Source organism: Rhinopithecus bieti, unplaced genomic scaffold (genome assembly GCF_001698545.2).
Source record: "Rhinopithecus bieti isolate Rb0 unplaced genomic scaffold, ASM169854v2 scaffold_4758, whole genome shotgun sequence".
NCBI classification, from domain to species: domain Eukaryota; kingdom Metazoa; phylum Chordata; class Mammalia; order Primates; family Cercopithecidae; genus Rhinopithecus; species Rhinopithecus bieti.
Genome location: NW_016804504.1, coordinates 90,357 through 117,079, shown reverse-complemented (window position 1 = coordinate 117,079; position 26,723 = coordinate 90,357). Strand labels below are relative to the sequence as shown.

At 40.3% G+C, this 26,723-nt stretch overlaps 1 protein-coding gene and 1 pseudogene across 2 annotated transcripts in view; one reads left to right on the top strand and one right to left on the bottom strand.

Moving 5' to 3' along the window:
* FBXO11 (F-box protein 11) overlaps positions 1–26,723 on the top strand; it is a 101,149-nt gene that overhangs the window by 20,877 nt on the left and 53,549 nt on the right. The window lies entirely within an intron of this gene.
* On the bottom strand, positions 815–1,787 carry LOC108527516 (ubiquitin-40S ribosomal protein S27a pseudogene; annotated as a pseudogene).

Sequence of the window (26,723 nt, the reverse complement as noted above, 5' to 3'; positions counted from 1 at the left end):
ATCATCTCCCATATAAAAGCTTTTAAAAAATACTTCAAAAATATCTGAAGTTACACTATAAGGAACAGCCATCAGGATGGTGCCGTGAGTTTCAGCTTTGAGATTCTCTATCTCTTCAAAGACAGCAATGATAAACATACACACAATTAATAATCATACTTTTAGAATGAATGTAGATGCATAAATCTGCATCTTCTCTAGAAGATGAAAGACATATGTAACTGAACTGAAAGACATATGTAAACTCCAGATTATGTTTTTTGAGGACTATCAAAAACATCAGAATAGGGACAGAAGCTATTAGTTTAAATATACTTATTGACAGTAAGGGGTTCATGTTGAAGTTCAAAAGGTAAATCTCTTGTTTGTAATGACAGGGGTTGGTGGCAGAAGTGCCTGATTATATTCAGAAAAGAGAAAGTAGAGCTGTACACATGTGTACACAGAGCCACATGTACAGGAATCAGCTTTTCTCTGTATTTTAAAAAAATTTTTATTTATTTATTTTTTGAGACGGAGTCTTGCTCTGTCACCCAGGCTCGAGTGTAATGAATGGCACGATCTCGGCCCACTGCAACCTCTGCCACCTGGGTTCAAGTGATTCTCCTATCTCAGCCTCCCAAGTAGCTGGGATTATAGGTGTGCATCACAAAGCCCGGCTAACTTTTTTATTTTTAGCAGAGATGGATTTTTACCATGTTGGCCAGGCTGGTTTCGAACTCCTGACCTCAGGTGATCCACCCACCTCAGCCTCCCAAAGTGCTGGGATTAAAGGCATGAGCCACTGTGCCTGGCCAAAGAATTTATTAATTCATACACAATTACTTGTCTTCTGGTTTGTTGAAGCAATAAGCCAGACATTTGCCACAATAATATCTGTCAAAGTGGCTTGCTGTAAACACTCCAGCACCACATTCATCTGAAGGGCACTCCCGACTAAGGTGACTAATTTTACCGTTCTCATCCACCTTACGGTGTTTAAGGACAACCAACTTAACCTTCTTTCTCTTGTGCTTGTTCTTCTTGGGAGTCGTATAAGATTTCTTCTTTAATACCACCACAAAGTCTCAACACAAGAGTAGACTACTTTTGAATGTTGTAGTTAAAGTACTTTCATCTTCCAGTTGCTTGGCATCAAACATCAGTCTTTGCTGATCCGGACAGACTTCTTCCTTATCCTGGATCTTGGCCTTTTCATTTTCTGTTGCATCCAAGGGTTCAATCTTGAGGGTGGTGGTCTTACCCATAGGGTTTTTACAAAAATCTGCATTTTGGTGGCGGCTCTGAGGTAGAGTGAAAGAAAGAGATGAGTTAGATTAGACAGGAGAAGGCAACGCACAGGGCACTGGTCACAGAGCAGCAGAAGAGCACACACTCCCTCTATTATTTATAGCATCAAAGGAGTAGAGAGTATTTGGACTGTGAAACCTGTATTTCCTTCCCTTGCCACTCCTGGGAATCTATGTAAATAGCTGCTTCAGGAAAATTCAGTTTATTCTGTTATGCAAAATACAAAAGAAGCTGATATGGCAGCAGAACGTCCCAAGCACAAAAAACAGTCATTAGTGAAGTGTTGCTACAGAGCAGGTGAAAATTGTGACCCAGCATTTCACCATCTATTTTTTAGACTTGAGTAAAGCTTGTAAATAGTTCTACAAAAGAAGATTACAAAGCAGGAAAGGTAAGAACTCAGAAAAGAGATGGCAGGGCAACAGGAGGAGATAAAATGTGAGTTGAGGGAACTTGGGAAAGAAGTAGAAGAAAGCAAAAGGCTGGGCATGGGGGCTCACACCTGTAATCCCAGCACTTTGGGAGGCTGTGACAGGGAGATTGCTTGAGCTCAGGAGTTCAAGACCAGCCTAGACAACATGGCAAAACCCTGTCTCTAAAAAAAAGTACATAATTAGCCAGGTATAGTGGCTCGCGTCTGTAGTCCCAGCTAGTTGGGAGTCTGAGGTGGGAAGAGGGCTTGAGCCTAGGAGGCGGAGGTTGCAGTAAGCCGAAATTGCACCACTGCACATGAGCCTGGGCAACAGAGGGGAGACCCTGTCTCAAAAAATAGTACAGAAATGCAGGTGAAATAAGGAGGAGCACAAGAAGCAGACTAGGCCCGAGGAAAACATAGTAAGAGACACAGGGATTTTAAAAAATGGAAATAAAGATTTTTTTTTTTTTAAGTTTTAGAAAATACAGTAGATCCAACAAACTTAGAATTGAAAACCCTATAGAAGAAAACCAAAACATGACAACAGAACAGTGGTTAAAAACACAATTGAAGAAAAACTGAGATGAAATTTACATATTGAAAGGGCATCTGTGGCAGGGAAAACTGACCAGAAAGATCGTAAAGATTCCTTTCAACAGCCAGAAACCTTCCTGACTACCCCACTCCAAGTTCTCTGTAAGACATTAAAATATGGCTGGCCTTAGAATTCTCCACAACATTCAACCCCAGTCGAACAACATTTATGAGATAAGGAAGTAAAGTGCTAGCTAAAGATTTTATATCCAGTCACATCGTTCTTAAGGAACAAATAGTACTTAGAGAATATTGTTTATGTGAGCCCTTCTTAAGGAAAATACTAGAGTATAAACTTCAGCTGACAGACGTGGGGAAATGATTGGTGTGTAAGCAGTGAATTTATATATAGACATAAAGACTAAAATGTGGGCTGGGCGTGTTGGCTCACACGTGTAATCCCACCACTTTGGGATGCCAAGATGGGCAGATCACTTGAGGCCAGGAGTTTAAGACCAGCCTGGCCAACATGGTGAAACCCCGTCTCTATCAAAAATATAAAAATTAACTGGGCATGGTGGTGCACACCTGTAGTCCCAGCTACTTGGGAGGCTGAGGCACGAGAATCGCTTGAATCTGGGAGGTGGATGGTTGCAGTGAGAGATCGTGCATGCCACTGCACTCCAGCCTGGGTGATAGAGTGAGAATCTGTCTCAAAAAAAAAAAAAAAAAAAAGGCCGGGCGCGGTGGCTCAAGCCTGTAATCCCAGCACTTTGGGAGGCCGAGACAGGCGGATCACGAGGTCAGGAGATCGAGACCATCCTAGCTAATACGGTGAAACCCTGTCTCTACTTAAAATACAAAAAACTAGCCGGGCGACGAGGCGGGCGCCTGTAGTCCCAGCTACTCGGGAGGCTGAGGCAGGAGAATGGCGTAAACCCGGGAGGCGGAGCTTGCAGTGAGCTGAGATCTGGCCACTGCACTCCAGCCTGGGTGGCAGAGCAAGACTCCGTCTCAAAAAAAAAAAGACTAAAATGTGGAGATCATAATGACAGAATATAATGTTAATATTGTATACCCTGATGATATAGAAATGATCAAACTAAAAAAATTTGAGAGAAAGAATTGCCCTATGGTAATAACTGGTATTGAAAAAGATGTTTAAACATCACAGATCAAGTAATAGAAATATAAACATATTCAGCACTTTAAAAGAAACATTAAAATAACAAAGAAAACTAAAACACTAAAGATAATGCTATTAGATTCAATACTATTGATTAAATCAGATAGTGGGAGAGGAAGCTTGTTAATTTAACGTTACTCATATTGAGGAACTAATAGGTATTGTCTGAAGAGATAGAAATTATGAAGGTAACCATTAGAACAAAGCTATAAACCTTCCTAAATATTGAAAGAACTACAAACCCATTGAAAGTAAAACATCATTTAGTGAAAAAATGTTCATATATAACCACATACATAACACGACAGCCCTAAGACCAAACACGCCTTTCTTTCTTTATTGTTATTTTTTGAGACAGAGTCTCGTTGTGTCGCCCAGGCTGGAGTGCAGTGGCTCAATCTTGGCTCACTGCAACCTCCAACTCCTGGATTCAAGTGATTCTATTGCATCAGCCTCCCAGGTAGCTGGAACTGCAGGTGCCCACCACCAAGCCCGACTAATTTTTGTATTTTTAGTAGAGACGGGGTTTCACCATGTTGGCCAGGCTGGTCTTGAACTCCTGACTTTGTGATCTGCCCACCTCAGCCTCCCAAAGTGCTGGTATTACAGGCGTGAGCCACCACGCCCGGCCCAAACATGCCTTTCTTAACAAAATATATTAATATGCTTTAACTCACTTTTAGAAGAAAAGTATTTTTTAGTTTAGATTCAAGGCAAAACCCACTCTGTGGTTTACACAAGGTACACACCTAAGGCAGTGATTGTGAAAAGTTGGTGTTTTAAAAGATAGAGAAAAGGTATAAGATACAAATGCAAATGAAAAGAATTTAGGAGTGTCATGATTTTAACATACCAGGTGGAGTTCATACTAAAAAACAATAAAGAGAGGCACTTATTTCTTAAAGGACACAATGAAAATTTAATAGTTGTGAATAGCAATATGACAGATAACATAGCAGCAACCTTGGTGAAGCAGAAATTACCAAAAATACGAGGAGAAACGGAAATACATTCATAGCAGGAAATGTTTACGTGAAAGACGCAAAACAAACTTCAACAAATGAAACAACACAATGTTTTTTAATTTTATAAATTAAAACACTGGACATTCTGATTCCAAAGTTCATAAGGAAAAGTAAAGAAGGAAGAAGAGCCAGGAAAACTGGAAAATGAAATTGGATGTTTTCACATAAATGCCAAACGGATCAATTAATAAAATAAAACCATGAAAATACTAAAAGAAAATAGAAGTCTTTTTATAATTTTGATATGGAGAAGACCTTATACTGACTCAATCCAGAAGTCATGAAATAATTGATAAATTCTATTACATTTAAAAAAAGCACTCAGGGCACTCTGGGAGGCCAAGTTGGATGGATTGCCTGAGCCAAGGAGTTTGAGATCAGCCTGGCAACATGGCACAACCCCGACTCTACCAAAAATACAAAAAAAAAAAGCTGGACATGATGGCATGTGCCTGTGGTCTCAGCAACTGGGGAGGCTGAGGTATGAGAATCTCTTGAGCCTGTAAGATGGAGGTTGCAGTGAACCGACGAGGTTGCACCACTGCACTCCAACCTGGATGACAGAGTGAGACCCCGTCTTCCCCCCAAAAAAGAAAAAAGCATTCTCTGAGTGGATAAAGAAAATGTATATACATACAATGAAATGTTACTCAAACTTTAAAAAGGAAATTTTTTCGTGTGATACAACATAGATGAACCTTGAGGATGTTACACTAAGTGAAAGCCAGTCACAAAAAGACAAATACTGCATGACCCCACTTACATGAGATATCTAAAGTAATCAAACTCCTAGAAACAAAGTAGAATCGTGGTAGCTAGGGGAAGGGGGGAAAGGGAATTGTTCAGTGGATATAGAGTTTCAGCAAAACTGGTAAAACTTATTTGCAACCAAAACTTACTTACAGTTAGGAATTAACAAAACTTACTGGTAATTTTAATCATAAACAAAGGGTAGCCTTCCTAATACACATGTAAGAAGTACTTGGAAACTTGATAAGAAAAAGATCTTGTAATCCCTTAAAAAGTGAGCAAATATATGAATCGATAATTCACAGAAAATTAAATATAAGTGGGTTTTAAGCTAATGAAGCCAGTACCTCATTCACAGTAAGAGAAATTAAAACTATAATGATTATAGTTACCCTATTAGGCAAAAACAAAAGTTGGGCATGGTTGTGGAGCTTTGGGGGAAAAGCTGCTCATACATTGCTATTGAGAATACAAATTGAGATAATCCCTGTGGAAGGCAATTGGTCAATATCTGCCAGAGTAAAAAATACCCAGCAGGTTGAATTTTCTGAAATTTATCTTATACTTACACACTTACTACATGATACGTGTCTCAGATTATTTTGTATTATGGTTTGTAATAGCAGAAGGTGAGAAACAATCCAGATGTCCATCAGTAGGGGATTAGTCAAAGAAATTATGGAAAAATCATATAATGGAATACCAAGCAGCTGTAAGAAAAAAAAGGCAAAATTCTGGGGCTACATAATTTATATTCATATGTTTTTTTACACTCAGAAACTTGGAAAGGATGGACAAGAAAATCTTAACATGCGATACCTGGAGAAAGGGGAGAGGAAGTTAATACACAGAAAGATTGGGAGGGAGGCTTTTTGTTTGTTTGTTTTTTTGTTTTTTTTTGAGAGACAGAGCTTCGCTTGGAGTGCAGTGGCGTGATCTCAGCCCACTGAAATGTCTGCCTCCCCAGTTCAAGCGATTCTTCTGCCTCAACTTCTCAAGTAGCTGGGATTACAGGCACCCCACCACGCCGGGCTAATTTCTGTGTTTTTAGTAGGGAAGGGGTTTCATCATGTTGGCCAGGCTGGTCTCGGACTCCTGACCTCAGGTGATCTGCCTGCCTGCCTCTGTCTCCCAAAATGCTGGAATTACAGGCATGAGCTACCACACCCGGCTGAGACCTTTCATTCCTTACAAAAAAAAAAAAGGCTGAACACAGTGCCTCACGCCTATAATCCCAGCACTTTAGGAGGCCAAGGCAGGTGGATTGAGGAGTTCGAGGTCAGGAGTTCGAGACCAGCCTGGCCAACATGGTGAAACCCCGTCTCTACCAAAACTGCAAAAATTAGCCGAGCATGGTGGCAGGTGCCTGTAATCCCAGCTACTCGGAAGGCTGAGGCAGGAGAATCACTTGAACCTGGAGGCAGAGATTGCAGTGAGCTGAGATCGTGCCACTGCACTCCAGCCTGGGTGACAGAGTGAGACTCTGTCTCAAAAAAAGAAAAAAAAAAAGAACAAAAGGCAAAGTGTTAAATAGAGACTAAATACATGAATTTATCAAAATCTGTTTGGCAAGCAGGAAGATGCCTCTGAGAGGTCATCTGCAGGATAGAGACCAAAACTATGCTGTATATTGGTAGACAGATTGGAGCAGGAAGATGAACAGCCTGTTTTTATTACCCCAGAAACTAAAGGGCTGAATCAGGAAAAAAACTGAAAAAAAATGTATGACTGTTGCCTAGGGATGTGGCTTACATAAGTTGCAGGTCCAGAGTGCTGGAAGGAAGCAGTGACAACCTCCTGGATTAAAGCTGGGCCTACCTGCCCATGACTTAGGGACTGGATCTTCAGGAAGAGACATCTGCAGCAATTATAAGACTTCATTCTGGGCTGGGCACCGTGGCTCACGCCTGTAATCCCAGCACTTTGGGAGGCTGAGGCTGGTGGATGATGAGGTCAGGAGTTTGAGACCAGCCTGACCAGCATGGTGAAACTTCGTCTCTGCTAAAAGTACAAAAATTAGCTGAGTATGTTGGCGCATGCCTGTAATCCCAGCTACTTGGGAGTCTGAGGGAGGAGAATCACTGGAACCCGGGAGTCGGAGGTTGCAGTGAGCTGAGATTGCACCACTGCATTCCAGCCTGGGCAACAAAGCAAGACTTCATCTCAAAAAAAAAAAAAACCTTATTCTGGGGTGGGAGTTTTGAGTGAGAGATGGTAGAAAATGAAAAATTGTTAGGGTGAAGTAAGCACACAAAGTTACACACACCATGCAACTTGGAGTTCTAGTGAACCTGCCAAACAAAAATTCGAAAATATACAAGAAAAACTAAACCTGAAATAACCAAGTCAACACCTTCATCAAAAAGAAAAGAGAATGTTTTCTGTGTACTGATACAGAAATATCTCCTAAGTTTTGTTGCTTAGTGGGAAAAAAAGGGGAATCATTATACAGTATTTATAGTATGTTTTCTTTTTTGTAGGAGTGAGAATAATTGACATACAAGTGAATCCTTAGTCTATAAGTGTCAATAATAGAACAATTTTAAAGTATATGTTTAAGATCCTCAGGGAGGTAAAGGAAGGAATAATAGCCGTAAAAGAACTAAAATCACCAGTCTGGGCAACATAGCCAAACCTCTTCTCTACAAAAAAATTTAAAAAAAAAATTTGCTGAGTGTGGTGGTGCCCACCTGTGGTCCCATGCTACTCAGGAGGCTGAGGTGGGAGGATCGCTTAAGCCCAGGAGGTTGAGGCTGCAGTGACCCATGATTGTGCACTACAGCCAGGACAGCAGGGCAAGATCCTGTCTTTAAAATAAATAAATAAATAACTATATTAAGTAAGATGTCATTAGATGTGTACTAGACTGAACATAGTCAGTGAAACAGTGATTTGGAAAATAGTGTTAAGGAATTCACCCAGAATGTAGTAAGAGAGGAGTGGGAAAAAAAAATTGAGTATAGATTGAGAGATTCAAACATAAGTTCAATATTCAAAAGAAATTTTAGGAGAGATTAGAGTAGTAGAGAAACAGTATTCAATGAGATAATGATTAAAAGGTTTCCAGAATTGAAGGTTTCATATTGAACTCGGTTTTTATATTGAACTAGCACACATGTGAACAACTGCTTACTAGGATAAGTCTTTTAAATCTTCTAGATGCTCAAAAGTGAAATTGCAGATCATAAAACATAAAAGCTTTTCAAAATGAAAAATGCCACAGTTCCTACACCAAAACATTAGTTAAATTAACAACATATTTACCAGAACAATGTCTTCCAGTAGGTAATAGGATCTTCTTTCCTCAGAATATGTAAGGAATATAACTGTTGACCTTGACTTCTATACTCATTTAAACTGTAAGCTGTCAGCAAGAATGAGGCCCAAAGTGAGGAAATACGCAAAATGGAGAGCTCCTCACTTACAGAAGCTTGATGCAAGAACCAAAGATTGTACTTCAGCAAGAATAGTAAACTAGGGAGAAGGAGGAATTACAAAAAAGAATACAGTGGCAAACAAAGAATTGGCAAAATATGTTGATAAATCAGGTGAGTTGATTGCAAATATATATATATTTTTAAAGTAGAATCAAAACTCTGGTCAATAACAAGAAAGTTGGAAAAAAAGTAGAGTTCATTGAGTCAGGAATGCTACTATTCTTGCTTTGTTCACAAAAAGTCGGTAGCACGAAAAGAGACACTGACCAACTTCAGGGTATTTTACCAAAACTAAATAGCTATTTTGTGGCTCTGCAGCCAGACTACCTGAATGAAAGACTAGCTTATTTCTTACTAGCTGTGTGACGTTAAGGAGTTGTTTGAACTTCTTGCATCTGAATTTCCTTATGTATAAATGGGGATGACAATAATACCCTCTCGTTGCTGTGGGGAGGATTAAGTGAAATACATATAAAGCCATTAGAACACTGATTAGTACTGCTCTATACTTGTTTGCTGCTGCTGCTGCTTTTGTTTTTTAACTTGAGTAACCACAAAAGGAATAGAAATAAAATAGATGTCTTCCAGACCAGCAGAACTAAAGGAATGAAAATAAGAGAATGAAGAAAGCTTAACTCTTGGTATACCATCAAGGTCAGTTGGAATAATTTTCATTTTTGATTTTCATTTTTGAACAGTGCTAACTATTTAGAAGGGTAGATATTTTATGACTTGTATTCTTAGAGATCTACCAAAGAACAAAGAGAAAATTTATTTTAAAAAATTATTCTATCTTACAGTTATACCATATGAGTCTATTAGACCCTTTTTTATAAACCTAACATCCATTATGGGATCTTAGTAATCTTGCTTTTCCTATATATTGAAATATTTTACTATTCTAGGAATTTTATCTTTACTTATCAATTATTTATACTATGCTAAAAAAAAAAAAAAAGACAAAAAAATGATAGATTCTCCTAGGAGTCTTCCTAGGAAGATGGATGATGTGATAGTCATTTTTCAGTTTTCTCACTGCGTTGCTCAAATATATCCTACTTCAAAAAGGTATAAAAAAATTTAGGAGACATACAAATTAGAATATAAATGCAAAGAGAAGTAGCACTCTAGACCTGAGTTGTCCAATATGGTAGCCACTTGCCACATGTGACTGTGTATATTTAAATTAATTAAAATTAATAAAATTTAAAATTCCATTCCTCATCACACTTTTTGGGAGTTATGTAGGAGAAAAATACAACTTTCAATTACTCTCACTTCATGGTGGCTGGCTACCATATTGGACTGCATAGATACAGAACATTTTCATCGTAGAAAGTTACATGCTGTTCTATATGCTAATAATGATAAATCGAGCATATAAATGAAGTCTCAGACTATGATTCTTGAGATGATCATATCCTGTATGAATTTTCTCAGACTTAAGAATCGAATGCACAAGATGTTTTAAGGACAGAAAGAAAATACAGTATTTTTATCCAGTTAGTCATTCAACAGGAATATTTTACAATATGAACCTGAGGCATCCCTTTTTGCTTAAAAAAGAAAAAAAGTCCTGAGACAATATTTTTTAAGTTTTGTACGTGGCCAGGCACGGTGGCTCATGCCTATAATCCTAGCACTTTGGGAGGCCAAGGCGGGTGGATCGCTTGAGGTCAGGAGTTCGAGACCAGCCTGGCCAACATGGTGAAATCCCATCTCTACTAAAAATACAAAAATTTGCTGAGTGTAGTGGTGCATGCCTGTAGTCCCAGCTACTGAGGTGGCTGAGGCACGGGAATTGCTTCAACTCAGGAGTTGGAGGTTGCAGTGAGCTGAGATTGCACCACTGCAATGCATCTTGGTCAACAGAGCAAGCAAGACTCTGTCTCAAAAAAAAATTTTTTTTTAATTTTGTACGATATTTGTGTGTAAAACTTACTTAGTACAAAGAGGTGTTTGCTATGTTTAAGTTCCTATTAAAATTTATTTTAAAAGTTGTCTTGCACTGTCTCTGTAAATTATTTGTAAAATAACCTAAAAAAAATTTTAAGGCATCCTTTGGACCCAGGTAGTAAATGGTATGTTGAGGGTTAAAGCATGAGAGGAAAAGGGGGAATAGGAAGTAAAGGAAAATCAGGATAAATGTAACATGACAAAATAGAAATATAATTACAGTGGATTAAATGTATATTTTAAAGTTATATTTTTTTAAATTTATTTTTTATTTTTTTTTGAGACGGAGTCTCACACTCTCGTCCGGGCTGGAGAGCAGTGGTGCAATCTTGGCTCACTGCAGCCTCCGCCTCCCAGGTTCAAGCGATTCTCCTGCCTCAGCCTCCCAAGTAGCTGGGATTACAGGTACCTGCCACCATAGCCGGCTAAATTTTTGTCTTTTTAGTAGAGACGGAGTGTCACTATGTTGGCCAGGCTGGTCTCGAACACTTAACCTCGTGATCCACCCACCTCGGCCTCCCAAAGGGCTGGGATTACAGGCCTGAGCCACCAGGCTCGACTGGCTTTAAAGTTATACATTTTAAAAACAAGCCAGCTGCTCCTTACAATAGTTATATTCAAAGCAGAGGGACACAGATTAAATGTAAAGGGATGAAAATGTGGTAAGTTGAACACATATATATCTTTGTTTTTACTTGAAACCATGTTACAGTAACATTTAAAAGGTGTAAACCCACTAGAACAGAGAAAAGGGTAAGAGGGACAAAATCAGTTTGGAAACTGAAAAGTGAGTGAATGGGTAGCAACTTAGTGTACCCAATAAAGTTGAAACAGCTGGCAGGTATGGAAGCTACAAGAAATAAGCCAAAGAACCCCAAAAGACTAAGGAATTAGAGACACAAGTGCCTTTGAAGGGCCATGTGTAGGGCAAGGATAAAACCCAGGAGCACTGGTTGTAAGACTTTAAAAAGAGCAATTAGACTTCTTAGTTTTCTTTCCGTGTCCTGTGCAACCAGGTATTTGCCTCTTTACCATTAAGGCAGAAAGCTGAGGCTTATTGTGGGAGAAAAATACCAGATACAGATAAGATAAGGGAAGGGCCTTCAAACCTAAAATGTTGATTAAATGGAAAGTCTGCATATGAAAAGCTGAGAATCCCAATACTTTAAACCTCTGCCTTCTTGAGTACTAGCTTCTAGATATACACCTTTGAAGAAGAGGCTAGAAGAGTACTTTCTGGGAAAACCTGTCTAAAAATAAATCCATAGACTTACCAGTAGTGACACTGAAACTTACTGTGTTCCTACTTTATTACTCTACAGTAGCAGTTCTCAAACTTTTTTAAAAAAGACCCTTTTAACTGCTTGTGGAGCCCTGTGCCCCAGTAGATTTTTTTTAATGTGGGTTATAGCTATCAGTATTTACTGTATTAAAGAAATAAAAATGTTAAATATCCCTTTAAAAGCAACAGTAATCCATTAAATGTATTACATGGCGTAATTTTTGTGGAAAATAACTGTTTTCCAGAACAGAAATTTAGAGTGGAATAGTTTTACATATTTGTGAATCTAATGTCCAGCTTAACAGGAACTGACTAACTTTTAATATCTGCTTCTGCATTTGGGCTGTTGTGATATCCCATGTCATGTATGTAGCCTCTGAAAAACTCTACTGTGTACTTGTAAGAAAGTGGACAAAAAAATGTAATGTCTTAATGTCTGTTAATAATGAAAATAAGGCCAGGCACAGTGGCTCAAGCCTGTAATCACAGCACTTTGGGATGCTGAGTCAGGCGGATCACCTGAGGTCAGGAGTTGTAGACCAGCCTGGCCAACATGGTGAAATGCCATCTCTACTAAAAATATAAGAATTAGCCAGGCATGGTGGGGCACGCCTGTAGTCCCAGCTGCGGGGGAGGCTGAGGCAGAGAATCGCTTGAACCTGGGAGGCAGAGGTTGCAGTGAGCCGAGATTGCACCATTGCACTCCAGCCTGTGCAACAGGAACAAAACTCCGTCTCACACACACACAAAAAAATAATAACAATGAAAATAGTTATGACTATCATACTTCACGAAAGTCATCCCTTGATGACTACCAGAAATTCCCAGACTACACTTTAGAACAGCAGCTCTACACTAAATCCTACCAGTTAAAACCTCACACAGAATTTCTAAACAGCATTTTGTGCCTTAACTCTAACATATTTATGGACAGCTGGAGATGACCAGGCAATTGAGGTAAACTTATAACAGGAAAGATGGAAGCCAGAGCAGAAAGATGGAAGTAACTTGGAAGCAGCAGAAATGGTACAGGAAGAAGAAAACGTGAAAGAAACTAAGTTTCAGAGGGATAAAAGATGCTACAATTATTTGTGAAGTCAGACCTTCAGGTTATAAATAAGGAGCATCAAAGAACGAAAATGAGCTCTTGTAAATTAAAAACATCAAAATATATATGACATGTGGAAGGTATAGAAATGTTGACAGATTATCCCATTATCCCCAGTAGTGGGAAAAGACTGTTTACAGAACTTTGAAAGCACATTGCTTGTGTCAAAAAGTGGAATGAATTTGTTTGTATCAGAATTAAAGAGTTCTGTGCATTGAAGGGACATAATGATAGAATGGGAAAAGATGTTTTCAAAATGTGAAATCTGACAAGGGATTTAATATCTACAGGATTCAAGGAACTCCTGGAAATCAAAAGGAAAAAGATAGCCACCCTAATATAAAAATACGCAAAGATTCTAAATAGGTGGTTTATGGATGAACCTCAAAGCTCATAAACCTATGAAGACATGCTCAAATCATTAGCTGTCAGAAAAAAATGTAAATTAAGATGAGATCTCATTTTATACCTGTTAGTTTGAGGGGAAGAAAACCAGAAAACTGAATGCATTTAGTTATCTTTCATGACAGATTACCCCCAAATTTAAAATCTTTCTCAAAGTTTATTAGGTTGCCGTCAAACAGTTGACCAGGGCTGTAGTCATTTGAAGGCTTGAATATGTACTTTCAGGATGTCTCATTCACATAGCTGTTGGCAAGAGGCCTCAGTTTCTTGCTATTTGTTTGCAGAAGGTCTCAATTTTCTGTTGCCTGGGCCTGTCCACAGGGCTGCTTGAATGGATTCATAAGGCTTCTTCTGGTGATGGGGCACGTGGCTTTGTCCAGAGCAAGTAATCTAAGAGAGCAAGCAGGTAGCTACTGTGTCTTATCACCTGCTCTCCCAAATTGCATACTATCACCACCTCCCGTTCATTAGAAGCAAGTGACTACACTCAACCAGTACTTAAGGGGAGAGGAATACAGCTTCACCTCATCAAGGGAGAGGAGTATCAAAGCATTTGTGGACTTTCTAAAACTTACCCTGTGGAGGATGATGCCAGTTGTTAGTAGTGAGTGTAGACTCTGCGGCCATTCTGGAGCTCAACTAGTAGTAAGTATGTGCATATCCTATGATCCAGTAATTTCATTTGTAGACATCTCAGAGTATTTGTAAGAGTTTCATAAAGGGATAATGTACATGGGTATTCATTACCATATTATTTGTAGTGGCAGGAAGTTGGAGACAGCCTGTGTGTTCCATGTATCAATCTGAATGTAGATAAGTAAAATTTGTGAGTGCTCGTTGTACTAACTTTTCTAGTGCTGTCATATCAAACTGCCACACACTGGGAGCTCGAAACAACAGAAGTTTATTCTCTCATACTTCTGTCTAAAATCAAGGTAGCAGCAGCACCATGCTTGAGAATCTGGGTAAAATCTTTCCTTGCCTATTTGTAGATTATGGTGGTGGCTGTTAATCCTTGGTATTCCTTGGTTTGCAGCTGCATCACTTCAGTCTCTGCCTCTTTTGTCACATAGCATTCTCCCTCTGTGTGTGTCTTCACATTGGCACTTACCTGTTTTTATAAGGACACTAGTCCTATTGAATTAGGCCCCACCCTAAAGACCCCACCTTAACTTGCATTTTCAAAGACCGTATTTCCAAATATGGCCACGTTGACAGGTATCAGGGATTAGGACATAATATCATTTTAAGAGGCACAATTCAGCCCACACACAGAGACTATGTAGCAATCAGAAGCAGCTCTTTAGATTTATGCATAGTACAGAGCAGAAAACATAAGCAGAATGAGATGGTAAGTGGCAATAACACTAATTTAAAAATCCACTTGTATTAAGGTTCTCCAGAGAGGCAGAACTCAATAGGATATATACGTAGAGAGAGAGAGAGAGAGACTCAGGAGAGCTGATGGTACAGATGAACACCAAAGGCAGTTGCCTGGAAAATTCCTTCTTGCTTGGAGAGGCCTATCTGTGTGTTTTATTCAGATCTTCCACTGACTGGATGAGGCCCACTCACATGGGAGGCAGTCAGCTTACTCAGAGTTCACTAATTTAAATTGTAATCTTGGCCAGGCACGGTGGCTCACTCCTGTAATCCCAGCACTTTGGGAGACCGAGGTGAGTGGATCACCTAAGGTCAGGAGTTTGAGACTAGCCTGGCCAGCATGGTGAAGCCCCCGTCTCTACTAAAAAACAACGAGCCAGGTCATACTTTCACCTAATATGTCATAACTATCCTGTTTATGACCAAAAGTGCACTAAACCTTGCCCCAAAAAAGGAAGCAAAACACTTGGGTTTGCTCTTCTTGAAATCCTATAACTTACATACTGTGTGGTATAAATACCTTCTTCCAGTACCCATTCTGTACTCTCTTTGCCTTCAGCATGTACTTCAGCTGGCCATGGATCTTTACCTGGTGGGGTAACCCAAACCTTCGTTCCTGATGTGTCTGGGCCATTAGTAGTCCCACCTGAATTGGGTTGTTGTAGTTTTCCATTGCATTTGATTACAGGACATGGTAATACTAGGAAAGTTGCCCTAGGAAATCTCCTGTATTTCAGACATAACTTTTCCTTTCCTTCATTGTAGAGTAGCAGTTCAGTTACCCCTTGGTTGTCAAGATCAGTCACTCCAGCCAGCCCAGTAACACCCTTCTTTGCCTGTTGATTCAAAGGCATAAGGAGTCCAAAGTGGCCAGGTGGCAGTCTTAACTTTCAGTGAAATCATTATTGTGTCTCTTGATAAAACCTAGAACTAAAACTTCTAGGCCAGCAGAGCATAAGCTCACAGAGACAAGAAGCAGAAATTTCATTAGTGAGTTACTATGGGTAATAAGTGATGTCACTCCTGTTTCCACCGTTTGTTTCCTGGACCTGTGAATTCTGGCTATGGAAGAAATAACACTGTATATTGGACACTGATTCAGAACACACAATCTCCTGTAGAACTTTGCCTCAACCCTACAAGGTGTTGCCACCTAGCTAACGTTGTAACTGAATCTTCAAAAGGTCACTTGTTCTGTGAAGCCAACTGCTTCAGGATGCTAGGGAACATGGTAAAACCAGTGAATTCCATGAACATGGGCCCATTGCTGCCTTTCATTTGCTGCGAAGTGTGTATGCCAGTGAGAACAAATGCTGCCTTTTTCATGATGGAAATGGTCCAGTATAATACACCTGCCACTAGGTACCTGGCTAATCACCCCAGGAAGTGGTACTATATTGGGGGCTAAGTATTGGCCTCTGTTGCTACCAGATTGGATACTCAACAGCAGCCATAGCCAAATCAACCTTGGCAAGTAGAAGTTCCTGTTGCTAAGCCCAGGTATAACCTCCATTCCTGCCACCATGGCCACTTTGTTTATGAGCCTACTGGGCAATGACAACAATGGTTGGGGAACTGGAATTTTAAAACAAAAATGTGAAATGTGGGCGGTTAGAGAGCTGTCAGTCTGGGAGGTCCAACTCTCAAATATTAGGAGTTCCAGAAATACAAAATTGAGAAGTAATTCAAACAAATATTTCAAGAAAATTTCTCAAAAATAAAGTACATGAATTTGCAGTTGGGAGGGTCCACCAAGCATTCATGACAATGAATGGTAAGAGGCCCACCCTGTGGCATATTGTGAAATTTCAGGGTACCCAGGAATAATGAGAAGAACATGAAAGCTTCCAGAGATTTCACATAGTCTTGATTCCCAGCCTCTTTTTTTTTTTGGAGGCAGAGTCTCGCTCTATCCCCCAGGCTGTAGTGCAGTGGTGCGATCTCGGCTCACTGCAACCTCCGCTTCCCGGGTTCAAGTGATTATCCTGCCTCAGCTTCCTGAATAGCTGATTCCCAGCTTCTTTGTACATTTCAGACCATCCAGTAACACTGGCTTGAATTCTAACAGGGCAGTAGTTGTCCAGGAATTTGCACTGGGTAAGGATTGTGTGGGCCATAAGTTCTTCAGTTCTCTGCATCCTCTGATATTTCTTCACTCACTTTCTTTACCTGTGATCTTTAGGCATTTAAATATATGACCCTTGCTAACTATTTGGCCCATATTCAGAGACTTACAAAAAGAACTGCTGTTTTTAATTTTGGGGCATGAGAAACTAACATGGGATGAATTAATATTTTTTTTAAGCCTCAAATTTGGGCTGGCATTGTCATCTCTATTTCCCTGGAAATGTACTATGTCTTTAGGAGAATATGTATGTATGTATGTATGTATCCATATCTACATGGATAACAACATGCAGATAGTGTGTGTCAGTTCTTTATTGACTTACTCCAGGCATTTGATTTAGATTCCCCTGGAATCTGGAAGTTTATGTTTGTGAATTCAGTGAAGCTTAAGGTCCTGATCTTAAGTGATCAAATGACCATTAGAATTAATAGTTTCTCAAATCTATATCACTAAAAACATTTATTTAACCTTTTTCATATGTGTCATTAGACTGGGACTTGGAGTAATCATTTATACTGCTTAGTGATTATTTTTGGCTCTCTTCCATCTGTCACTTCCTGACCCCTTTGTCATTGGGCTGTGTGAACAGTTCTAACCAAAGAGTTGTGAATGGAAGTTACTGTGTCACTTCCAGGCCAATCATTTAATTGCCAGTATGAGAACTTCTAGAACTCTCTTTTCTTTCTGCTGCTGCAACTAGTAGTGTTTCAAAGAGTAGCTGCTCCATAAGCTGAGTTCCAGTGGAGGACGACTCTATGGAGCAGAGCTCTTCACCAACTCATGATAAACATGTAAAGTGAACAGCAAATAAGTCTTCATTGTTTTAAGCTAGACAGGAAGTTTTGGAGATTTGTTACTGCAGCTTAAACTAGCCTATCTGGGCCGGGTGCGGTGGCTCAAGCCTGTAATCCCAGCACTTTGGGAGGCCGAGACGGGCGGATCACGAGGTCAGGAGATCGAGACCCTCCTGGCTAACACGGTGAAACCCCGTCTCTACTAAAAAATACAAAAAACTAGCCGGGCGAGGTGGCGGGCGCCTGTAGTCCCAGCTACTCGGGAGGCTGAGGCAGGAGAATGGCTTAAACTCGGGAGGCGGAGCTTGCAGTGAGCTGAGATCCGGCCACTGCACTCCAGCCTGGGCGACAGAGTGAGACTCCGTCTCAAAAACAACAACAACAACAACAAAAAAAACTAGCCTATCTGACTGATACTACACTGTACCAATAAAGAGAAGAGAGAATAATGAAATTAATTAAAGCAGTTAATTAAAGGAAACCATATTAGACAAAATCTGGAACCCGGGAGCAATTAGATTTTTAGTTTTCAGGTAGCTTATTTATAAGTTGTGAGTATCGTCAGAGGGCCTTAATTCTTAGATATTGCAGCTCTATTTTTTGAGTACATATAAAAAATGCCAGAGAACACAAAACATTTTGCAGAGTCAGAACAGTGTTACATACTTAAAAGTATTCTGAAGATAATCAAGCCTCATGGAGAATCCTGGCTGTTACCAAAGTATGTTTGGAGGGTGGGTATTTTTTCTCAAAGTGACATGGAGCTGAAAGGTTGTAAGAAAACTTGCTAGCGTAGGCCGGGTGCGGTGGCTCACGCCTGTAATCCCAGTACTTTTGGAGGCTGAGGTGGACGAATCATGAGGTCAGGAGATAGAGACCATCCTGGCCAACACGGTGAAGCCCTATCTCTACTAAAAATACAAAAATTAGCCGGGCATGGTGGCAGGCGCCTGTAATCCCAGCTACTCAGGACGCTGAGGCAGGAGAATCGCTTGAACCCAGGAGGCGGAGTTTGCAGTGAGCTTAGATCACGCCAATTGTACTCCAACCTGGTGACAGAGTGAGATTCTGTCCCAAAAAAAAAAAAAGAAAAGAAAACTTGCTAGTGTAGATATGTGTAACAGAACACATAATTTTGAGATACCGTTTTTTAGTGCTGGAAGAACCTTTAGATACCATGTAATACAACACCCTCATTTTGTAGATGTTATATGTTATAAAAGATGAGATAGAGTATAGTTGAATTACCTGCTTTCTACATTGTTTTTGGGTTTTGAACCATTTTTATTTCCTTTTCCCACCTTTTTTTTTTTTTAAACAGAAGGGATCTGACTGTTGTCCATGCTGGAGTGCAGTGGCACACTGCAGCCTCAAACTCCTGGGCTCAGGTGTTCCTCCTGCTTCAGCTTCTCAAGTAGCTACTACTGTTGTGTGCCACCATACCCAGCCAATTTTTTTTTTTGTAGAGATGGGGATCTTGCTATGTTGCGCAGATTGGTCTTGAACTCCCGGCTGCAAGTGATTCTTCCTGCCTCAGCCTCCCAAGGTCCTAGGATTATAGGCATGAGCCACTGTACTTGGCCCCAGCTAATATTTTTTTAAAGTATCTTTGCTGATTATTTGTTTTCCCTTTGCTTCCTTCTTTCCCCGTTTATCATATTTAATCCTCACGAGTAAAAGGGAGGTTCTCGGAAGTAAGTATTTTTCTGCCATTTTACCCGTATGGAAACTGAGGCTCAATGAGGCTGAGTGTCTGTCCACAATCATGTAACTAAGTATTGGGGCTGGTATTTGAACACATTCTGTTGACTCTAATAATATCCCATGTTGTTTCCACCAATGTCTTAAATTTGTTTTAAGATTTTTACACAAATGTAGAGAATGTTTTTACTTTGTATGACTATTAATTAAAATTAGATCTGCCAGAGTGACAGCAAACCCAAAGCAGCAGTTGTTTAACAAGATAGAAGTTTATTCCTCTCTGGGCCGGGCGCGGTGGCTCAAGCCTGTAATCCCAGCACTTTGGGAGGCCGAGACGGGCGGATCACGAGGTCAGGAGATCAAGACCATCCTGGCTAACACGGTGAAACCCCGTCTCTACTAAAAAAAAAAATACAAAAAACTAGCTGGGCGAGGTGGCGGGCGCCTGTAGTCCCAGCTACTCGGGAGGCTGAGGCAGGAGAATGGCGTGAACCCGGGAGGCGGAGCTTGCAGTGAGCTGAGATCCGGCCACTGCACTCCAGCCTAGGCGACGGAGCGAGACTGCGTCTCAAAAAAAAAAAAAAAAAAAAAAAAAAAAAAACGTATCTCAGAAGTCATGGAGGACACATGTAGCCCATTGGCCGTGTATGGCCAACTCAGTAATAAGAGAAGCTGAGAAATGTGGGCTTTATTCAAGATGTTCATCTGTGCAGGTTAAAATCTTGGTTTTATCACAGAAGGGGTAAATAGATTTGGGGTGATAGGAGTTTCTGTCACAAAGATACAATCAAGTTTTGCTGCAGTTTGTTTATTGATAGGTATTTATTGAGCACTTATTACCTACCAGACACTGTGGTTCATATATACGTACAGTTAACACAACTCGGTTAATTCCTGTGGAAACAGGAAACAACAGTTCAGGAAATTTTTAGTTTAAGAAAATATTGCTCTATAAATAGGTTTAAACTAACGAGTGCCCAGGTGTTTTGTTTGTACATGTAGAATGAAAGTCTCGTTGGGTGTTACACTAATATTTTACTTAAAGTATTGTTGGCGAATAAATGAGGAAAGAGTGTTCTTGTCTCACATAACAAATAGACTATTATAATACATGTGGATTCATTTAAGGATCTTAAAAGTAAAACTAAATTTCAAGGCTTTGCTTCTTTTCAATTCCATCACTTGATGTGGGTGAAAATACCTACTTCATAGGTGTGTCATTGCCCTAGTGAATAAGTTAGTGATTTACCTGACCTCTGTGGACTTGTGTTCATCTTGACAGAAGACTCTATTGTTTGTTTATAACATAAATAATTCATTAAATCTAGGCACTTATTTACCGTTATTTAATCTAGATTCTTGTTTATTTTTGTCTTTTTTTTTTTTTTGAGATGGAGTTTCACTCTTGTCATCTAGGCTGGAGTGCAGTGGTGAGATCTTGGCTCACTGCAGCCTCTGCCTCCTGGGTTCAAGCAATTCTCCTGCCTCAGCCTCCCGAGTAGCTGAGATTACAGGCATAAACTACCACACCTGGCTAATTTTGTATTTTTAGTAGAGATGGGGTTTTGCCATGTTGGCCAGGGTGGTCTTGAACTCCTGACCTCAGGTGATCTGCCTGCCCTGGCCTCCCAAAGTGCTGGGATTACAGGCGTGAGCCACCGTGCCCAGCCAATTCCTGTCTTTAATTATGAGTTGTTCAAAGGTAGTTTCTACCCCTTTCATTATCTTTATATGGTTTCTCATGAAATACCATGAGTACTTAATAAATGCTTTTTTGTATTTAATGAATAGGAACATTTAATTAGGAGGAATTCTATTTAACTACCATAGTTTTGTTAGTCTTACAACTGTGAAGATCAGTGAAGTCACATGCCTTGGTAAACATGACCAAATTACCAGCCTTTTAATTGAAATTAATTAAAAATTCCAGCACACATACCATATTGTAAGTTGACTACCATTTTGTTCGAAATAACAAAACCATAAATTGAGCTTTAGATTTATCGATTTATCTTTATGGGCCTTTTTTTTTTTTTTTTTTTTTTGAGACAGAGTCTCACTCTGTCTCCCAGGCTAGAGTGCAGTGGCACCATCTCAGCTCACTGCAACCTCCACCTCCAGGGTTCAAGCGATTCTCCTGCCTCAGCCTCCCAGGTAGCTGGGATTATAGGCGTGTGCCACCATACCCGGCTTATTTTTATATTTTTAGTAGAGACGTGGTTCCACCTTGTTGGCCAGGCTGGTCTCAAACTCTTGACTTCAAGTGATCTGCCCACCTCAGGCTCCCAAAGTGCTGGGATTATAGGCGTGAGCCACCGTGCCCGGCCTTTGTGTTCTAGAGGAAGATGCTGTATTTCTTCAGATTTAACCAATTCCTTGAAAAATTGTTACACCATAACCCCAAAATATTACGTCTAGTGAGAACTAGCGGAAACGTTTGAAATACAGTTACCACTTTTATTTAGGTACTTCATAAATTAGGAGCTGTCTGTAGACTATTTTTTTAAAGAAGAGTTTATTAAACTAATGCCCTTATGATTTGATTATAGGTTTCACTTAAGTTTTCTTTAGCTGGGTTGTTTCAGAGTCGTGTAAATGAGTTGTTTAAGAGCACTTGTAGAAATTAAAGTATATTTTTATTTAATTGTGTTTCTCTATAGGCCTGAAAGCAGAATATCTTTTATAAAATCAACTAGTGATTATTCCTAACAAGAAAGTGTAAATAGAATTCTAATTTAATAATTAGCTCATTAGCTCTCCTATAGCATCTTTAACTTGAGACTACTGTATGTTGAGCTAACCTAACAACAATGTTTTGTTTTTATTTTCTATATTGAAATAGATTTGAAGGCAAGGGGGAAACTCTTTTTTCGTTGTGTGTGTATTTTAGACAGAGTTTTATGCTTGCCACCCAGGCTGGACTGTGATGGCACGATCTTGGCTCACTGCAACCTCTGCTTAACGGGTTCAAGCGATTCTCCTCCCTTAGCCTCCCAAGTAGCTGGGATTACAGGCATGTGCCACCACTCCCGGCTAATTTCTGTATTTTTAGTAGAGATGGGGTTTCACCATGTTGGCCAACCTGGTCTCAAACTCCTGACCTCAGGTGATCCGTCCACCTCAGCCTCCCAGCATGCTGGGATTACAGGTGTGAGCCACCACACCCAGGTGAAAAGGGATTACAGGCATGTGCCACCACTCCCGGCTAATTTCTGTATTTTTAGTAGAGATGGGGTTTCACCATGTTGGCCAACCTGGTCTCAAACTCCTGACCTCAGGTGATCCGTCCACCTCAGCCTCCCAGCATGCTGGGATTACAGGTGTGAGCCACCACACCCAGGTGAAAACATTTTTGAAGCTGCTGTAAGTCTTTGGGCTAATTGTTCTTAGTTTGTTATAGTTATTATATAGCATTTATATACTTGTACTGTGATAATCACTGCTAAAAGATGATCCAGAGAAAGAATTATACATTGTGCATATTTTGAGATTTGCACTTACATTTTTATGATTTAACATTTGCCCTGTGAGTCAAGCATGGTGGCACAGTAGTCCTAGCTACTCTGAGAGGCAGGAGGGTCGTTTGAGCCCAGGAGTTCAAGACCAGTCTGGGCAACATAGCAAGACGTTATCTCTAAAAAAAAAAAAAAATTAAAAAAAAAAAGTTTGCCCCACAGATTAGATTTTGATTCATATTTTCATTTTCCTTTCCAGTTCTTCATATCACCCCATTTAATTTCAGGCTATTACTGCTCTAGTCCAATGACTTTCACCTCTGGTTATGTATCTTGAACAGTGGAGCTTTTTTAAATTTCAGGATGCTTTTGTATGTAACTTAAATCTGATTTAAATTGGCTTATCCTATAAGAACTGGCCAGGCACGATGGCTCACACCTGTAGTCCCAGCACTTTGGGAGGCCGAAACAGGCGGACCACTTGAGGTCAGGAGTTTGAGACCAGCCATGCCAACGTGCTGAAACCCCATCTCTACTAAAAATAAAAAATAAAAAAAATTAGCCAGGCATGGTAACGTGCACCCGTAATCCCAGCCATTCAGGGGGCTGTGGCAGGAGAATCGCCTGAACCTAGGAGGCGGAGGTCGCAGTGAGCTAAGATTGTGCTACTGCATTCCAGCCTGGGCAGCAGAGCAAGATTCTATCTTAAGAAAAAAAAAGAAAACTTAACCTTTACATGACAAGAAGTTTTGTCTTTGATTTTCTGCTGTTGGCTTAGGTGTGCCCTATTCATTGTGTCAACAAGGGCCTTAGGTTAGTTCTCCTTAAGGACCTAGGATGGCTGCCTTCTATAAATAATGCATCCTTCATCCTTGTTTGTATCTATCAGGAGAAAAGAGAGAACATCTCTTTCCCAGAAGCCAAGACCAAGCAAGTTACTTCTTGTGTCTCACTGGGCCACATTGGCTTGGACCTGCCAACCCTAGGGTATAGAGTCACCATAAATGAGCTGGATGCAGTGGTTCACTTTTGTAATCCCAGCACTTTAGGAGGCTGAGATGGGAGGATTGCTTCAGCCCAGAAATTCAAGACCAGTCAGGGCAATACAGCAAGACACCGTCTCTCCAAAAAAATTTTTTTAAAATTAGCTGGGCATGGTGGTATGCACCTGTGGGCTCAGCTACTTGGGAGGCTGAGGTGGGAGGATCACTTGAGCCCAAGAGATTGAAGCTGCAGTGAGCCGTGATTGTGCCACTGCACTTCAGCCTGGGTCAACAGAGCAAGATCCTGTCTCAAAAAAAAAAGAAATGGTCGGACTATTTGTATGGGATAGAATGAATATTATGAAGTCAATTACAATATCTACTCCATAGGAAGTGTGGATGTATATGTTTTTACAAGATACATAAGTGATTCAGTGTACAACTAAGTTTGAGGATGGCTACACTTCCCAGTTTAAGACTTAAAAATAGGGGAAGGCTGGGTTCGTGCCTGTAATTCCAGCACTTTAGGAGGCCGAGGCAGGCAGATCACCTGAGGTTGGGAGTTCGAGACCAGCCTGACCAACATGGAGAAACCCCGTCTCTACTAAAAATACAAACTTAGCTGGGTGTGGTGACTCTAGGAAAAATACAAACCCAGCTACTCCAGAGGCTGAGGCAGGGGAATTGCTTGAACCCGGGAGGCGGAGGTTGCGGTGAGCCGAGATTGCGCCATTGTACTCCATCCTGGGCAACAAGAGCGAAACTCCGTCTCAAAAAAAATAGGGGAAAACAACTAATTTTTTTTTTCCTATTTTCCAGCGGAACACGGTTATTCCGTGTGACTATTTGGTTTGACTTTCTTTATCTCTGTCTCCTGCAGAGAAAAAGTTTTGATTAGCTTTGGTTAAGAATCCAGGGTAGGCCGGGCGCAGTGGCTCACACTTGTAATCCTAGCACTTTGGGAGGCCTAGGCAGGCGAATTTTCCGAGTTCAGGAGTTTGAGACCAGCCTAGGCAACACAGTGAAACCCTGTCTGTACTAAAATACAAAAAGTTAGCTGGGCGTGGCAGCGTGCACCTGTAGTCCCAGCTACTCGGGAGGCTGAGGCTGGAGAATTGCTTGAACCTAGGAGGCGGAGGTTTCAGTGAGCCGAGATCGCGCCACTGCACTCCACCCTGGGCAACAGAGGGAGACTCTGTCTCCAAAAAAAAAATCCAGGGTAAAATAATTCTTAAGGCTAAGGATTGAAAACTTACATTCGTAATTGTTGTTTAAATTTATTAGCCAGCCATGTGAAATATAGCCAATTTCTCATGCCGTGGCTGTTGGAGATTCTTTGGTTGTGTGCTCTCTGGCATATGAGTTAACTAGTCAGGGCACAGTGATAAAAATGAGTAGTTTAACTATTTGGAATAAAGTGCCCAGCAATTCCATTTAACACTAAAAAACAGAAGCAATAAAGACTTCTGAGCAGCATAGCATAGTTCTAAAACCCATGTTCTTTCTTGGAAAAAATCTCTTAAGCTCTCATTTAGTGCGTGTTTACTCTTACTTTAAAAACAGACATGTCTAGTAAGCTTATTTTATCGGTTTATCAGAGAAGAGAGGATTTTATAGTTAGGCCATGGACAGCTAGAAACAGCAACATGACAGCAAGAAGGGGAAAAAGTCTATAAACTTTTTATGAGAATATCAAACTAAGCATTTAGGATAACTTGTTCTAGAAAATAGCTTTGTACTGATAAATGGAGCCTCAGGATCTCAGATCTTACCCTAGCACAAAACAATAGACTATTTCATGATCCTAATGATTATCTTATAAGTATTAATGTTATTTTAAGAATATTCTTGTCTTAAAAGATAACATAATTGACTTTGAAAATATTTTTAATCAAAATGATTAAAATTAAAATTCTGTTTTAGTGCTTGAAGGGTGTAAACCCCCAGCTACCTTGAAAGCCTAACTGAAAACACTTTGAGGGCTACAAATAAGAAAGACAAGAGTAAAGCTTTAGTTATTTGTATTCAAGGGATTTGAAGAGAATCTTTCTTGAGGTCTCATCCATTTATGAAAACGTACTCTTTTTGTATATGTATGTAAATTATCTAGAGCCTGTTACTTTTAAATCTTGCCAAGTTTTCCCCCACCTCCCTTCACAGCACCAACTGGTGAAATTAGTTTAATCTTTTTTTAAAAAATCCTCCAAGACATCTGAAATTCAATTCAGTCTTAACCCCAATATCATGATAAAAGTGAACCATTGACTTTGGCACAAGTTCTCCAAATCCTTAATTTTTTTCATTTTTTATTTTTGTATTTTAATATTTTGAACTCTGGATGATCTTCAGATTAGTTGGGTACATTTTATTGTAGCGTTTCTGCTTACACATCGCATCCTAGAATCAAGAAAGAAAATACATTTCTCTGAAGAGTGGCTTTAAATTACCTATATTCGTCATCAGTTCTGTTAGTGCCATTAAGAGTTTAAGTAGATGTTGATATGAATTCCTTTAATTTTATAGCTATTAATCCCTCCCTTCCTTCCTTCCTTCCTTCCTTCCCTCCTTCCTTCCTTCCTTCCTTCCTTCCTTCCTTCCTTCCTGCCTGCCTGCCTGCCTGCCTGCCTGCCTGCCTTCCTTCCTTCCCTCCTTCCCTCCCTCCCTCCCTGTCTCCCTCCCCTCCCCAGTCGCCCAGGCTGGAGTGCAGTGGAGCAATCTCTGCTCACTGCAACCTCCGCCTCCCAGTTTCAAGCCGTTCTCCTGCCTCAGCCTCCTGAATAGATGGGATTACAAGCACGTGCTACCACTCCCAGCTAATGTTTGTATTTTTAGTACAGACGGGGTTTCAACATGTTCGTCAGGCTGGTCTCAAACTCCTGACCTTGTGATCC